Genomic DNA, 17,784 nt, shown 5'->3' on the forward strand with positions numbered 1-17,784 from the left:
GAAGAGGGGTCTTTCTTCTTCTTGGGCTTTGCTATTGTAGGGTATGAAAGCTTCCTCTTCTGGTCTCCTGGTTGAATCTATTTAATTAAAATTTCTGTTTACATTTTTTTTTTTACACTGTATACATTTGGAAGGCATGACATCTGTATTTTGAGGTTGAAAATGTAGTAACTGGATCACTAACAGACATGAATTATATATTATACATTATTATTATTACATATATATAATGTAATATATATTAATTCTCTCTGGCAAGATCATAATAATAACAATCTTTCTAAGATATTTAAATCATCTAATACTAAGTGAAATGAAAAAAAAGTGTTAGTCACTCAGTCATGTCCGACTCTTTACCACCACAAGTTCTGTAGCTCGCCAGGTTCCTCTGTCCACGGAATTCTCCAGGCAAAAATACTGGAGGGAGTAGTCATTTCCTTCTCCAGGGGATCTTCCTAATCTGGGGATCAAACTCAGGACTCCTGCATTGCAGGCAGATTCTTTACCATCTGAGCCACCAAGGAAACCCATGTGAAATGAATCCCTTCACAGAATCTAGCTATCTAGCTAGCTCTGCTCAAAATGCAACAATTCAAACTGTTAGTCATCTTATGTTTAAGAGGGAAAATATTTGTGTATGATCCAAGTCAGAAGACAGAAGGGTGCCACTTAATAGTTTTGGTTGTGAAGCCACAGTACATAAGACTAGAAATGTCAGCTTTACCTCTTACTGCCTGGATATTCCTAAATAAGTCATTTAATCTCTCTGTGCCTCAGAATCTAAATCTATGAAGTGAGGATATTATTGACTTCTTATGTGTTAATTCTTTGAAGACCGAATGAATTAAAGTACGTAAAAATCTTTGTTTCTCACACATAATAAATGCTTATAATTAGCTTAACTATGTCAGGAGGACCTGAAGTACAGTATAGAAAATTACTACAAATGTTCATTTTTTTGGTTATTTCTAGAAAAATTTTACCTAATTTGAAATAGTTCTTAAAATGGAAACTAAAAATGAAGGTTTGTGTTTCATGCATGCTGCACTTCATTTATTTATTGCTTGGCCAGAGGTATAATTTAGTCATGGTGTTTAAAGAAGATGGTGTTGATTTTTAACTTAAAATTAGCAATGGATTTGCTTTGTTCTACTCAACATTGTATTTCCTGTTCTTAATTCCTCTTCAAGTTACTTTATCTGTGGTTCCTTTAACTACCCTAGTTGGTTTTATCATGTGGTCATATTGACAGTTTGCTTAGTTGTTTATAAAATTGCCAAACTGAGTTCATGAAAGGAATAATGAATACTCCATATGACATTCATTATTTTGATTTTCAATAATAGTATAAATTGCATCCACAGTTTGTCACTAATTTCGCTTTGAAATTAAACAGATAGTTTCTCCAATAGTTATTCTGTCTTATTGACAATAACTGGTCTCTTACATGGATGTCAAATAATGGTTCTATTTTATATCCATATTTTAAAATTTTTATCAAATGCAGACATCAGGTTATGAAATTGATGATCTTTTTTATGAAAATTAGCATTGATTGAACATAGTAGTGGAAAAAGTCCATATTGTCCCTACGGGAGGCAGGATAATGCATTTCCTCACCCCTTAGGATATCCACATCCTGATCCCAGGAACCTGTGCATATATTCTGTTACATGGCAACAGGTAACTAAAGTTGCTTGTGGAAGTAAATTTGTTGAGCAGCTGACATTAATGTAAGATTATTCTATATTATTGGGATGGACCCAATGTTACCACCAAAAAGTGGAATCGAAATGCAGAATGGAAAGTTAAAATAACGCAGTCTGAGAAGGATTTAGTCTGCCCTTTGAATTTGGAAAAATGTGGTCTTGATCCAAGGTTTAAAGGAAGCCTCAAGAAGCTAGAAGTGAAAAAGAAACAAATTCTCCGCTAGACTTTCTGGAAAAGAATTCAGTCCTGCCAAACGCTTGAAGTTGCTAGGGGAAGCCTGTGTCAGACTTCTGATCTACAGAGCTGTAAAATAGTAAATGTCTTAAGTCACTCTTTGCAGTGTTTGTTACAACAGCAGTAGAAAGCCAGTATGGTGCCCGTCTTCTGAGGGGGGCTCTCCTTGCTGTCTCAGAGTCCAAGCAGACTGGGTGCAACCCGAGCACCTAGGACCACAGACAACACTTAAATTTCAGACAGTGCATTTGGCAGAAGAGGAATATTTCCTGGGCTTCTGTGAAAGAAATGATACGAGTGTGACAACCAGTCTACAGACATGACTGCATACAGCCATTGATGCCAACTTTATAAAATCCCAAGCCACTTCCTTTGCAGAAAAAAAAAAAATGTTAGCTTAACATACCACATGCATCTATTTTATATACTTTGATAGTTTTCACAGTAATTTTACATTTTACTCAAATTGTGATAAATATCATAAAATTTTCTATTTTCTGCTTTACAGCTTAGAGATAGAGTCCCTAGATCCATTGTTCAAAATGCTATATATGTATATATAGATTCAGATTTACATATTTAAATTATATATATATATATAGTTTTACATATAATTCAGCCTTTTGAAGAAAGGGGAAAAATGGAGGCAACAGATGGGTTTAGTTTTAGAAATATATGCCTATATTCACGTATGTGTTTGCCCTACTGAATTGAAATGTGCCTTTTCCTTCCATCCTCTCACAAGAAACTTCTTGCTTTGCTTACTAGCATTTGAAGAGGAATGAAAGAATTAGTTCATAAGGTATGAAAGAATAGGAAATTCCTTCCTAAAGTTGTCATGTTATCTTTCTGGCCACCTGGCCCATGTTCTGACACAAAAGAGACCAGTTTAGTTTATTATTTAAAGCTGAATACACCAGTTCTTCAAGAGGAGGCTAAAAAACTAAAGGAAATACTTCACTGCAGATAAGAAATTACTGTGACCATGACTCTATGTTTCATTAACGGTGAATTATTCTCATTTCAAGTGTCTTTTTATATCAGAGCAGCAGGTTATGTTGAAGGTGAAACTCCAAAGAGAAACTATGATGTATTTAGGGATTGCTACTTTGCATTATTGTAACTATTCAGAGCTATTTGGTTTCTTTCCAGAATGACAACCTGGTACATATTAGAAACAATGACCTAAAAATATAGCACACATTCTTTGAAAGGTTTACTTTTAATTTAAAAAAAAATACTTTTTTATCTATCAGATAAAGCACTGACTTATGAGTAATTATTTTAATTTTTCTCTTTAACCTCTCTTCCCTCTCTTAAAGAAGCACTGTTAACCAACCTCATGATGGATTATTGCTCCCTGCTGCACTAAAATGTGGCATGTAACATGGAATTGATAAACTTAAAATTCTTACAAAATGGGGATGATATTAGTAAGAGTCAACACATACCATTCTTACCATGTGAAGGCACTGTTTTAAACATTGTTTAGGTACTGATTCACTAAGTTGTCACAAACAGTAGGGATAATACACTTGCATTTTATACAAGACAGGTGAATAAGTTATCAGAGTCATGTAGTGGATCTGGTAAGCATAATAATCTTTCTAACAAAGAAAGTTTTTGTGTGTGCTTTTATCGACAGCTAAGATTGAAATTAGTTTGGCTTTTTGGTTGCAAATAACAGAATAAATTCAAGAAAGAAGAGGCAAGAGAGTATACACACACACACACACACACACACACACACTAGCATAATAGCATCTCATGGAACACAAGTGTTGTTGTTATTGTTCCATTAAGTCATACCTGCATCTTTGTGACCCCACGTACTATAGGACACCAGACTCCTGTATCCCCCTCTATCTCCTGGAGGTTGCTCACATTCATGTCCATTGAGTCAGTGATATTGTCTAACCATCTCATCCTCTGTCACCCCTTTCTTGTTTTCCCTTCAATCTTTCCCATCATCAAAGTCTTTTCCAGTGAGTTGGCTCCTCCCATCAGGTGGCCAAAGTACTGGAGCTTCAGTTTCAGCATCAGATCTTCCAATGAATGTTCAGGGTTGATTTCCTTTAGTATTGAGGGTTTGATTTTGCTGTCCAAGGGACTCTCAAGAGTCTTCTCCAGCACCACAGTTTCAAAGCATCAGTTCTTTGACTCTCAGACTTCTTTAGGATTGAACTCCCACATCCATACATGACTACTGGAAAAACCATAGCTTTGACTATACAGACCTTTGTCAGCAAAGTGATGTGTCTACTTTTTAATACACTGTCTAGGTTTGTCATAGCTTTCCTTCCAAGGAGCAAGCACCCTTACAAACATAGGAGGTCTTAGTAAAGACATTGGAAACATGCAGTAATAAGCACTTAGAATCACATCGCTACCTTTCACTTCTTATCTTTTTCTTCTGCTGCTTTAGTCTTTCTTCTCTCTAGACTAATATTTTCTGTTCCCTTATCTTCATGGTCAAGAGAAGCTAGCCACTATGTGACTCTCATGACCAATGGCTCTTCATTTCATGTCCAGTCCATATGAAGTTTGTCTTAATTATACATTCTTCTGCTGAGAAATTAGATTGGCCAAACTTAGCTTAGGTGTCCATATTGTCATGTCAAAACAGTTCTACTGTTGATGACTGCATTTGAAGTACCTTGAATATAAAAAATAGAGGAGAGGAAGTTGAGTAGAAAATATCATAATTTTAGTAACTGGAATCTTCCAATGTAAACTAATGCATTTTTAGTGTTTTAATATGCTAATGTATACATTGTATATTATTAATTCAAACTCATTCCATACTACCAATGAGAGGCTGATGGCCTCTTTCTATGCAAATTATATGAATAGACAAAAGTACATGAAAACTAGAACAAGAAGCTCTTCTTTGAATTCCAATCCAGCAAACACATGCAATGGTTGTCTACAGAGAAGCTCAACAGTATGACTATTTATATGATTATATTAAATTGATTAATATTTGATTGATGTATACTTTTGTAATGGATTTTGGGATAAATATTGCTAAGTGTGAACAATCAATTCATTTAAATCCCATGATTCTTTATTCTCTATTATTTGGTTATATGAAAGTTCTTGATTTCTTAAAAAAAATTCCAGTATTACATATATATGATAAAAACAATCAGATATAATCTGAATTTGTGATATTTATGATATAAACTCAGACTTAATATGAATTTATAATCATACCATTTATGGTACCTACTTCTACACAAGTATCACAAGTATATAAACTGTTTCTTCCTGACAAGATATAACTGGGTGCTTACTATGAAATAACTAAATTCTGCTAAACCATAAATGTTATGGATTTGGGGTTTTACACCACACTATAGAAGACTTTCAGTGATCAAAAATAGTACTAAGCTTATGGGGATGGTAGGGTTCTCTGTGGGGCTCTCTTTAGTCGCTATGTCACGTCTGACTTTTTGCAACTCCAGGTACTGTAGCCCACCAGGATCCTATGTCCATGAGATTTCCCAGGCAAGAATACTGGAGTGGATTGCCATTCCCTTCTGCAAGGAATATTTCTGACCCAGGGATGGAACCCACATCTCCTGCTTGGGAGGCATTTCCTGCTTGGCTGGTAGATTCTTTACCACTGAGCCACCTGGGAAAACCCCTCTCTGTGGGGTGGAGAGATTAATTAGATTTCCATACCAGCAGGAGATAAGACCATTTGTCATGGGATGGGTCCCATGTCTGTAGCACACCTTTGATCCCACCAGAAGGAAATGAAAGTTCTTTCTGAGGGAAAGCACGATTGATTTACGCCCCAGATTTCCACAGACACATCTCTCTCTGTCTCTTTCTCTTTCTCTGTTACTCTCACTCACACATACACATTCTCTCACTCACTCACCATGAATGAGAATCTGTGGGAGCAAAAAAGTCACAAAAAATTTAGACTTTCATGGACTTGAATGCTGACATTTTAGGAAATAAATAACGATTGATTAAACCATATGAAGAAAAAATTTAGAATTATTAAAGTGAGCCAGCAACAAGTAAATAAGGGGGAAAAAACAGAAAGAACTATATGGAGTACATTATTTAAAAAAAAATAAATCAGTGAAATGAAGCAATATATTGTTTCAATGTAAACATGTGATAAAGTATAAAAAGGCCAAGGATGATAAGTTTAAAATCCAGGATGTTATTACTTCTTTTCTGGGCAGGGGACCATTAGGGATTTGAAATCCTGAATGAGGGAAGTGTTGGATGGAGAGTGACAGAGTTCCTTAGAGTAAGGTTGCAGTTCTTAAATTGCCAGTAGGTTCTTGGGTACTCTGTTATGCTTCAAAATGTATATGTATGCCACACATATTTTGTATATATATCTATTTGTTGTTGTTCAGTCACTCAGTTGTGTCTGATTCTTTACAACTCCATGAACTGCAGCATGCCAGCCTTCCCTGTCCTTCACCATCTCCAGGAATTGGCTCAAACTCATGTCCATTGAGTTGGGGATGCCATCCAACCATTTCATCCTCTGTTGTCCACTTCTCCTCCTGCCGTCTATCTTCCCCAGCATCAAGGTCTTTTCCAATGAGTTAGCTCCTCGCATCAAATAGCCAAAGTATTGGAGCTTCAGCATCAATCCTTCCAATGAATATTCAAGGTTGATTTCCTTTAGGATTCGCTGGTTGGATCTCCTTGCAGTCCAAGTGACTCTCAAGTCATTTTATATATATAAATATATATATATATATATATATATACACACACATACATATACATATATATATAATATTTTAAAATAATGAATAAAACTTCCAAAAGGAATTATATAAGCTAATATAAAATTAAGTATTGTTTTATAAAATAACTTTAAACTTTGTACTTTAGATTACACGGTAACACAAGGTCTGGATTGATATTTCCCAGGGAGCCATATATCCTGATGTCCTGAAATTTCTCTTCTTTCTCTGTCTTCCACTTTTTCCCCTCTCTGTCCTCCTTCCTTTTGGTGATAACCTTGAGAAAAGTTTGTGTCTGCATTTACTTCATTTTTAAGTTTAAACAATATAGTATATTCTGCAGTATTTCAGTGGTTACCTTAGAGCTGTATGGTTACTTAAAACTATGATGGCAACAGTCAGACTTAATTCAGTAAATGGATTTACTTTATTATTTGTTGAGTCAACAAATCATTTTACTTTTTAATGGTTGCAGGTTAATGAGAAAAGAATGGAGATTGAGGGAAAAATGAAATATTCTTGCTAAGCCAAGGCCATGGGACCTCATGGTATACTTACTTTAGAGTAGTTTGAATAGTAAAGCCAAAATTGATTCCAGAATGGAATCATCACGTACCTGAAGCTGAAGTAAGTATACAGAACTCAAAATATCCTTAATTGTGTGACAAAACTCTTTTTGTATTTTAAGAAGTATTTAGTTTCAGCAAAACATTATCTGCTGCATTGCAGTTATTATCTAATTCCTCAGTAATAAATTTAATTAGTAATTTTTAGTGTTTTAATTGTATAAATGATATAATATTTCCTTGCTAGTTTTGTGTTTGAGTATATTTAGTTAACTTTATGACTACATAATTTGTCAGCACTGAAACACAACTTTTTCAAATTAAAAGTATGACTAGTTTAATATGCTTGAGATCACCAGATTAAATCTGCAAAAGCTTAGTTAATTTTTAAGACTGGTATATTACTGTTGACTTGAATTCTCATTTGAAAGTCCAAGGGACTCATAATTAATAGAGTAAAAATGCAAAGGTCAAACCCAACTATAACATACCAAAAGCAAATTAAACCAATAATATTAGGCAGTAGGCAAGGAGGAAAACATGTTCATGTTCCTACATTGAACATCATGTAATGTCACTTTTAAGAGATTTTTCTACGAAAATTTGGAAGATATGTGAACTTCTTATTGGAAAGATATTATAATTAGTTCTGTAAAATTTGACTGTTTGATATTCCTACACAGCATTCCAGTTCACTGCATTTAGCTTGTTACATTCAAGATATTAATGTTTATTTTTATGAATTGATGAATGAGTGAACAAAGGAACAAATAAGTGAACAAATTCTTCAGGAATCTATTTTATATCTTCAGCATCACTCTGTTTCAACAGAAGATGTATTCCAGGATCCTGAGTGTCAGAAATTGATTGTCTCTTCTGGTCTATGGCCTGATTCTTTCATGCTTCCTTTAATCTCTTGGTGTTTTCTTCCTCAAATGCTTCTTGTAAGTGCATCTAGATATAATGACGATCCAAGATACCTTCTGAAGCTAGTGGCGTTTCATTATTGTATGATAAAGAATTTTTAAGTAGAACAGCTTAAGTTTGGCTAATGTGCAATAGATAATGACATTCCAAAGATGAATCAACATTTGAAGAATCTACAAAGAAAATTTAAAATAATTATGTTGATCTTAGTGTCTTGAATCTTCTCACCTCAAGTATATAAGAAATGAGAAAAAAAGAGAGGGTTTTAGGGAAGAAGATAGTGAAAGGAAAAGATATTTTTGTATACGAATGTGAGGGTGTTATTTTTCGAATCCCCTCCTCCAGGTAGGATGTGATATTCCTTTCCGCCTCTTTTCCCTCTCTCTGCTTAAACATCCATGTGGGGTGCAGGCTGTCACAGGGATCTAGAGAAAGTTTAATACACTACTCCTGCTTTTGGGAGGCAGGGTGGACTAGGATCTGACTCTCACCGTGGGACGCTTGCAAAAGAAAAAGGACTTAATAACTCTTTGGATAGTGATGCTATTTTAGGGTCGACCTACATACACTCCCTGGATAAGTCCTAACAATGAATGAATGCCTGTAGGGTTCTCTCCTACCTGATGTGAACTGAGCGGTGAGCAAGTCATCCTGTCCAAGAGCGCCACCTGGAGTCACGGAGGGAGCAAAGCAGCAAGGAACTGAAGGTGCATATTCACAGCTCAGGGAAGAGTGGCAAAGGGCCTTGGAGAACAGAAGTCAAGAGAAAGGCAGGGGAGAGAGAACTGGACTGCAGCAAGCCTCAGAAGAAGTCAGAAGAGAAACTCTTGCAAAATATATCAGGACCTTAGAGCTGAATGGTGGTTAAAGAACTGTTTATATCTAGAAAAGAGGGCAGGAAAAGAATTGTTTATGAGAGAGGTTTCAGTAAACAAATAGAAAAGTCAACTTTCTCCATTTTTAATCTTAAAGGCATCTGACCTGAAATAGGCAAGTATTAATATAACTAAGTCATAAAAATATGCTATTAAATAAAAATTCTGAGTGGTGATGGATATCTTGGACTCAACATTATGATTACTGAATTGTGTCTGTGAAAAACAGTGTGAAGTATCCCTAGAACAAATTTTATCTGAGTGGGCAGGAAAATCCTGACAGTTACCACACTGAGTATATTTTAAAGGAGCTGCTGCTGTTGCTGCTAAGTCGTTTTAGTCGTGTCCGACTCTGTGCGACCCCATAGACGGCAGCCCACCAGGTTCCCCCGTCCCTGGGATTCTCCAGGCAAGCAGTGGGTGATAAAAGGAAATTTGCATTTTAGATATGGCAAAAGGAGTTGTTCAACCTCCAGGTTACATAAGAAAATGTAAAACTTTTCTTAGAAAGTAATTCAGTTCTCTAATACTGTGAAAGTAAGTGGCTGTGTTCTTTGACAAGGTTGCATTTGGTTTTATTTCTATTTCCTCTATTTCTTTTGGATTTATTATCCAAATCCTGTGTCTTGACCAAAGCTGGGAGTGAGGGGCAAATATCACTATCCCACAAAAATTGTTTCGAAGAATACATATGAAATCTCAACAAACTTTTGTTATATCACAACTTAACTTTTAAACATTTTAAAAGTTAAGTATTGAAAACTTAATATTATAGCAAAGAACAACAATTTCCTGACTGTCACCTGCCAGATTCTTGTTGGAGATGGTGTAATGCACTTTTGAAGTACTATTAGTGCTCATTTTCAGCTAAGGTCAGGGAGAAGTAAGAGTGTGTGTGTGTGTGTGTGTGTGTGTGTGTGTTTCTTTATTACCTCCTTAATGATGAGTGTCTGAAATTGTCTTCTCGTTAATTTAAGGGTTTGGAGATATCTTCCATGGTGAGATGCAGTTTCATTTAAGCAATCTGACAAGTCGAAGCTTTATACATCGCTTGCAGAAGAAGCTTGCTGAATACATTTCCAAACAGATCTAATGCTGTCACTTTCAGATGTTTTAAATTTCTTCTATATTTTTTCACTTTTCTGTTTTACAGAATCACCCAAGTACTTAGCCAATTAGTACTTCATGCTTCATTTTTATCACGAAAACAAAATCATCTGGATTTTCATTTACGTTTCTGCTTTCTTTGCACACCCACTAAATTTAGCATCTTTCCTACAAAAGGTATAGCAGAGGGCTTCACAATAGGTCTCATGAAAGAAATGCACATATTTTGAAGATATATCAATATCATATTTTATCAGCAGCTACCAACAGTTGAACAACTTCTTGTGTTATATAAGTCGGCATCAGTTGTTAATGAGCTCTGCTATGTTGGTATTGCTATTTACAAAATAATATATTTAAAATTTCTATTCTCAAGCAGCATTTTCACACTGAAATGACAGTTATTACATTTGTGTAAATATAACAATATACCTACAAATTTTTTTCCATGTCATTAGATTTATTTAGGGCTAAAAACGAATGAGGAGGATAAACTGGTTACCAGTTGGCTTACAAACAGTATTTTTATTTTGCTGTGATATAATCATTTTATGAATACATAACTGCAGCATGTAAACAAAACAACATATTATATGTTTTTGATACTTGGAATTATCTTTATCATATTTATCCAGTTGTTGTGACAGTAAGCCAATTTTCCATTCTATAAATATTTTTTCAATCATATTGCCAAGTTGTTAGTTGAGTAACATCCTGAAATATTGCATCAAGCAAGTGATCAGAAACTCCGTTAAGTTAATCATAATCCATGACACTTTCTACATAAAAAAGCTCTTATCTGATGTGTTATAAATAGCACAGTTTATTCTATAAGTTGGGTAAGAATTTGTCTATCACTGTAGTAATATGAACAAAATATTATGAAAGCACAAGGCAACAAAGAACAAATGATATATTGGTGATAGAAAACTTTTGAGGGCAGGGATATTTTAATCTGGTCAAAAAGAAGACGAGTTTTCCAGACTAAAAGCTATACGTTGATTTGGCCTCTGCCCTTCCTCCCTCTATCCTTCCTTTTTCTTTTTATAAACTGTCCCATTGGTTTGAGTTTTTTGAAGTTTTCAGATAACCATGAATAGCTAGAGATTATTCCTTCATGATAGTAGCATGTGTTATGAATATTAGGCACCGTGTCTCAAAAAGAACATTGAGTATTCTCATTTCTTTTCATGGACTGTTAAAGAATCGATTGTTTAAAATTTTACTAAACATTATTTATATTGTACAATAAAAATGATAGTCTCTGGTGACTGACAAATTGTGCCCAAATCCTGGCTCGTTACATATCAGTTATGTGATTATATGTTATTTTCCTCCTGTTAGCAGTGGAAAATCATGGCATTTACTTGATAAGAATTGTTGTGAAGGTAGCCCTAGTCCCTGCTGTCATGAAGAATCAGGAAGCCAAGAAGGTGGTAAACTACCTGTTTGAGGAAAGGCCCACGATTTCTGTCACTGGAAAGGACATCCAGCTTAAAAAGGCACTTTACTGATTGGTGAAATGGCCAAGATGCACGGAGGTGAAGTGACAAAAGGCTATCCTCTGGAAGCAGCTGGAAGTGCCTCCTGCAATGAACCAGTTCACCCATTTAACCAGGCCTTGGACAGCTGAACAGCTACACAGCTGCTTAAGCTGGCCGTCAAGTACAGACCAGAGACAAAGCAAGAGATTGTTAGCCGCACTTGAGAAAAAAGCTGTGGGCAAAGGGGATGTCCCCACTAAGAGGCCATATGTTCTTCAAGCAGGGGTTCAGACTGTCCCCACCTTGGGAGAGAACAAGAAAGCTCAACTGGTAGTCATCGCACAAACGTGGACTCTATTCGGCTGGTTGTCTTCCTCTCTGCCTGTGTCTTAAAGTGAGGGTTTCCTACTGCATTTTCAAGGTGAAGCCTAGGCTGCGGCATATAGTCCACAGCAAGATTTATACCACCATCACCTTCACACAAGTTAATTCAGAAGACAAAGGGGTTCTGGCTAAGCAGCTGGAAGCTACAATATCAGGACCAAGTACAGTGACAGATACGAGCGGTTCCCCATCACTAGGGGAGGCAGCGTCCTGGATCTGAAATTGATGGCTTGCCTTACCAAGCTGGAAAAGGCAAAGGACCAAGAACTGGCCACCAAACTGGGCCACGTGTTTACTGTTGAGTTTTCTGTACTTAAATATAAGTTCTCCTTCAGCCAGTATTGACTGAGGAAAGAAAAAAGTAGCATAGTGTATATCCATTAAAATGTATGGCTTACAGCATGTTAAAATAAGCCATTGATTTCTGACTTTTGGGTACATACTATCTTTGATAGTCAGTTCCCAGGTTCTTCACTTTAGATCAAGAATTATACCCTTCTCCCTATTATCTTTTTCACATAGTCTTTACAAAAGCTAACACTATGCTTTTCAACATCATTTCAAGAAAGTACTTATTTCTCAACAGCCATTCAGTATAAAGAGATGCAATAGACTCTTGCCTCCAAATCCTGTCTGCTTTTAAAAAATACTAGAAGCTAATGTTCCCTTTCAATAAAACCAATGTCACCTTGTTTTTCTATAGTACCATTAAAAGGTCTCTATCAGCATCTTTACCAAAGGTGCTTCCCTGTCCTTGTATTTGTGCTTCAAATACTTTGCCAATTGTACATTCACTCACATGATCTTTTGAGTTCCATTTATAGTAGATCTTTGCCCTTTATACTAAGGAGTAAATCTATTTTGCCCCTAAAGGTAAAACATTTGGGAAATGTTAATCCCAGACACTCCTTGTCACTGTTCTCTTTCACACTTCCTTTGCATCATGCCTTTAGAAAAGGGAAAACTTGAATATGTGTGTTGTATGCATGTATATGGGCTTCCCTGGTGTCTCAGTCAAGAATCTGCCTCCAGTGCAGGAGACCCGGGTTCAGGGGTCAGGAAGATCCCCTGGAGAAGGAAACGGCAACCCAGTCCAGTATTCTTGCTTGAAGAATCCCATGAACAGAGGAGCCTAGTGGGCTATAGTCAATGAGGTCACAAAGAGTTGGACCCGACTGAGCAACTAAGCACAGCTCCTACATATATCAATGTAGATAAATTAAATCTACAGGTTTCAAGAAATTTATGTTTAATGAGGAGAGACAAAAAAATATCCAAGATGTTGATACCATTACATGTCACTCTGTAGACTGGTGATAAATGCTGCGGGGCTATAGGAAGCAGAGAGGATAATAAGTAATGATGAGAGTTGCCATTGTTCATTAGAGCTGACAAAGCAGCCCTCTCAGATAAGCGGCTTTTAAACAAAACCTTGATGAAAGGGAGAGAAGAGCTATGTGAATGTTTGAGGGGCCAGCATTCCAGGTAGAGAGAGGAAAGAGCAAGTGCAAAGCCCTGAGGTAGGAGCATGTTTAGGAAAGTGTTCAGAACATACAAGGAGAATAATACGACTGGGACTGAGTAACTATGAAGATGATGGCAGGTTAAGATGTAATGTCAGCCATGTGGAGAGGTATGAGGCAGTGCTTCTTGGGTATATTGAATTGAGCACTCCACTTTTGACAAATGTGGGTTTGTGTATACATATATATATAATACATATTGTTATGTTTAGTTGTGAAGTAGCATCCAGTTCTTTGAAATCCCGTGGATAGGCTCCTCTGTCCATGCCTTTTCCCAGGCAAGAATACCCGAGTGGGTTGCCATTTCGTCTCCAGGGGATCCTTCTGACCCAGGAATCGAACCCAGGCCTCCTGCATTGACAGACAGATTCTTTACTGTCTGAGCCACCAGGAAGCCACATACATATTTGTAATAGGGAATTGAAATATGACACCCCAAAATATGCCTGTTATTTTGAGCTGAAGGCATTTGAAGTTCAACCAATAGGAAAGAAGTCTTCCCAGAGCTTCCCTTATCTGATTAAACTCTTGAGTTATGATGACTGCCGTATACATCCCCTCTCTGGGAAGTTTCAAGACCATGGTGAACACAAAAGGTTGGCACTGAAATGGACCGGTACAAATACTACTCCATTAACTTCCCCCATATGTTTGCCTTCCCACAGTTTATCACCTTGGAAGCCTGAAGTCTTTCCTTTTGTCTTGTCTCTTCTCTACACATTTATTATTAGCATTCTAGATAAACTAAATTTCTAACCATTCCTTTGAGTTACTCATCACTGAGTTTCTCCTGGATGTATGCACACTGCACAGGATAATATACTCCATTTGTATTTTCTCTTATTAATTTGTCTTTTGTCAGTCCAATTCAAAGGGCCCCAGCCAGAGAAACTAGGAGGGTAGAGGAAAAAAGGTTTATTGTAGGACTTGACTGAACAACAACAGCAAACAGTTTTTGCTATCTTTAAATGAAAATCATAGTTTGTTTAGCCATGTGCTATGCTGCTGTGTTAGTCGCTCAGTCGTGTCCAACTATTTGTGACCTCATGGTCGCCAGGCTCATCTCTCCATGGGGATTCTCCAGGCAAGAATACTGGAGTGGGTTGCCGTGCCCTCCTCCAGGGGATCTTCCCAACCCTGGGATCGAACCCAGGTCTCCCACATTGCAGGCAGGTTCTTTACCATCTGAGCCACCGGGGAAGCCTAACCTATGCATACATAATGCTTTTAAAGCTAATATACAATCCTTACGGGGTAATATGAAGAAAAAATAAAACTAAAATAACTTATAAAAGTGCATTTCAGTACAAAGGCACAACTGTACTTTAAGACACAACAAAGCTGCTGGATGCTTGCCTTCATATGTAGAGTTACTGTGACCCTTGTAGCCATACTTGTAGTCTGAATTGGCAACTCAGCACTACAGACACTTTAGGTTATGGCTATGTGATTGCTCAAAAAGTGAACAGTGCTTGGCAAAATTGAAGAAAACTCAGACTTCACTTGATTTGCATAAGTTTTGTCTTCTCTGTAATGGAAAAGTAACTTACATTTAAAGTGGTGTTTGGGTCTGAGCCAGACAATAAAAAGTACTGAAACAAGCAGGGTAGTTCTTTGTGTGGCATTGTCTTTGAATTTCAGAATGTCCTACTATCTGGCCTTACCAAATACAGTGTGTCACAGTCAGTGAGATAAACAGGGCACTTTGAATAACTCCAATTTTCTCCTTTGCATCTTGGTAAAGATCTTGGTTTTATTCTTTCCTAAGTGTAATAGGCATCTATGGCAGTCTTTAGAAGAAAAATGCCATGATCAGATACATATTTTAAAAGAATCATCTTTTGATTAAATGTTAAGCTCTAGGACATGAGAATTAAAACTCACAAATCAAATAATTTTATTTTATATACTTTTTGTTTATTTTGTTTTTCTTTTTATTTTACCCTCAATGTTTCAGAATAACATATTTTAGGGAAAATACTGAATTCATTTGAAACAAAAACATTTTACCAGTTATCAAGTTTAAACATTGTCATAGGGAACGTCAGTTTGACAGAGTTCAAGGCTGTAGACAATTGGGAAAATAGTCCAGAACTGCAGGTTTGGTGTTGATATATTGAGTTCTAATAGTGTCTATATATTACCAACTGTTATGGAAAGTAGCAGCTTCTCCACATTCACAAATATAAATCTGAAATTGTGTTCTAGCTCTAATGACCCTACATTATAATTAGCACTATATTGGGGGGTAACATCATGTCCTTTCTCATTCAACAATGAACCAAAATAATGGGGATCATTTTGGCTTAAAATGAGTTTGTTTTTCCTTCTCTCCCGCACTGCTTATGTCTCTGGATACAAGCTTTTCCACCCCATAATTCATCCTGAGAGTAAACTGGCTGGGGTAGCCAGGAGGACTGCTGAAATCAAAGAGATATGTGGTCCCAATGGAGACAGTACTTCTCTCTGAACCTTATATCATACTCAGTTGATTCAAAAAATGGTTGTTTAAGGGAGATGTTTTTTCCTAGGCCAAATTCATCAAATATATTAGCAAACTTTTCACACTAAAAACCTGTGCTTAGCAATAAATCACTCAATAGTATCTGTAAGAGAGGAAAAGAAAAGATGCTTTAATTGTTTCAGCCCTTAAATCAGTTAAGGACACACCAATTTAGGAATTTTAACAGTCAAATCTTATCTATGAACAATCTGCTAAGTTCATCAAGTTTATCATTAATACTGTATATGAAAGTATTTGATCTGATGTTAATGACCAAATATTAACATACTTCCCAGGGGTGCTAGTGGTAAAGAACCCACCATCCAGTGTAGGAGACACAAGAGACAGGGCTTCGATCCCTGAGTCGGGAAGACCCCCTGGAGGAGTTCATGGCAACACACTCCAGTATACTTGCCTGGAGAATCCCATGGACAGAGGAGCCTGGTGGGCTACAGTCCATAGATTTGCAAAGAGTCAGACACCACTAAATCTTCAGGCATGCATGAAGATTACTAAAAATGTGGGTCTAGAACCAAACAACAGTTGCACATATAGTGTTGGGGAATGTATAGTAGTATTTCATTTAGAAGCAGGGACTTTCGAGGTTGGCTATCTGGGTTTAAATGTTAGCTCTACCACTAACCAGATGTGTTACCTTAAGTAAGTTATTTTTCTTTTCTGTATTTCATTTTCCCTATCTGTAAGGGGATTTATAACTACATGTTTGTTGTGCGAACAAGATAACCCATGCACTTAAAATACTTAAAATGTTTGTTGAGTAGGAACTCATAGATAAAGATTTGGCATTATTGCTGTAACTTAGAAGATTAGCTGTACTAGATATTTATGTTTCACGTTAAGAAACAGGAGCAAGATTTTGACACAGGGTAAGTGGGAATATGTAAGTGTTCGCTCCATGGTGCTGAACAAATACAGCTGTCCTATGATATAATGAACTGTGATACTTCAAAAAATTTCTCTCTTTTAAAGTGGAAAATTTCACATCCGAGCTTTAATTTCTATTAAACTTTCTGCAGAACAGGCAGCTTTTATTGTTAAAACAGGGATTAAGCACCAGATGTATTTGTTGACAGCATGTAGATTCTTAAAGAAACTTGTATATATGGTTCTAGTTTATGCCCTTTTATGAATTTCCTAATATATAGAAACAAAAAGACAATGACCTTTGTTAACTTGGTAGTAACAATTAGTTCTACAAAATCCTAGAATGGAAATCAGGAGGTAAAGAAAAAAATTACAGTTAAAAGCAGAATAAGTTAGTTTATTCACACAGTTTTTCAGGAAATTTTAAATTAAATCTTATTTATAAAGTTAAATGTCATCCAAAGTCATAATAGAAAGATATACCAAAAAAGAAATACATAAAATTAGTGTCAAAATAAATGGTGTTGTCTTTGCAGATTCATGTTAGCCTATGAATGCAGGAAAATCAAAACCTGCTATAACACTATTAGAACTATAGAAACACTATTAATCAAATTGAGTTTTTTAGGGGCAAATGCAAGGACTAGAGTGTTATTTTTATGGTTGTTAACTCCCCTGTTTTATGTTATTTGTCCATTAGGTGTTTAAGGAATTGTGCTTCCAACTTATTTGCATAGCACTATTGTTCAGTATCCACACTATCGGTTGTTTCTGTGTTTTTCTCTGAATGATGTTCTCATCTGTCAGTGTGGATGGAGTTGTCAGCAGCAACAGTAGCAGCAGGAATCACTATGAAGTT

At 36.3% G+C, this 17,784-nt stretch overlaps 1 protein-coding gene and 1 pseudogene across 1 annotated transcript in view; both read left to right on the forward strand.

Annotated features, from left to right (window-relative positions):
• LOC145518862 (uncharacterized) overlaps nucleotides 1-11,419 on the forward strand; it is a 1,117,244-nt gene extending 1,105,825 nt beyond the window's left edge. Inside the window, exon 5 of the transcript XR_014063358.1 lies at nucleotides 10,017-11,419. The gene's annotated coding sequence lies outside the window, so the exon portion shown is untranslated. The remainder of the gene's footprint in view (nucleotides 1-10,016) is intronic.
• Nucleotides 11,420-11,469: 50 nt separating this feature from the next.
• LOC145518951 (large ribosomal subunit protein eL8 pseudogene) lies at nucleotides 11,470-12,359 on the forward strand (annotated as a pseudogene).
• The last annotated feature ends 5,425 nt before the right edge of the window (nucleotides 12,360-17,784 follow it).

Source organism: Giraffa tippelskirchi, chromosome 8, assembly GCF_054371585.1.
Source record: "Giraffa tippelskirchi isolate mGirTip1 chromosome 8, T2T-mGirTip1v1.2.pri, whole genome shotgun sequence".
Classification (NCBI taxonomy): domain Eukaryota; kingdom Metazoa; phylum Chordata; class Mammalia; order Artiodactyla; family Giraffidae; genus Giraffa; species Giraffa tippelskirchi.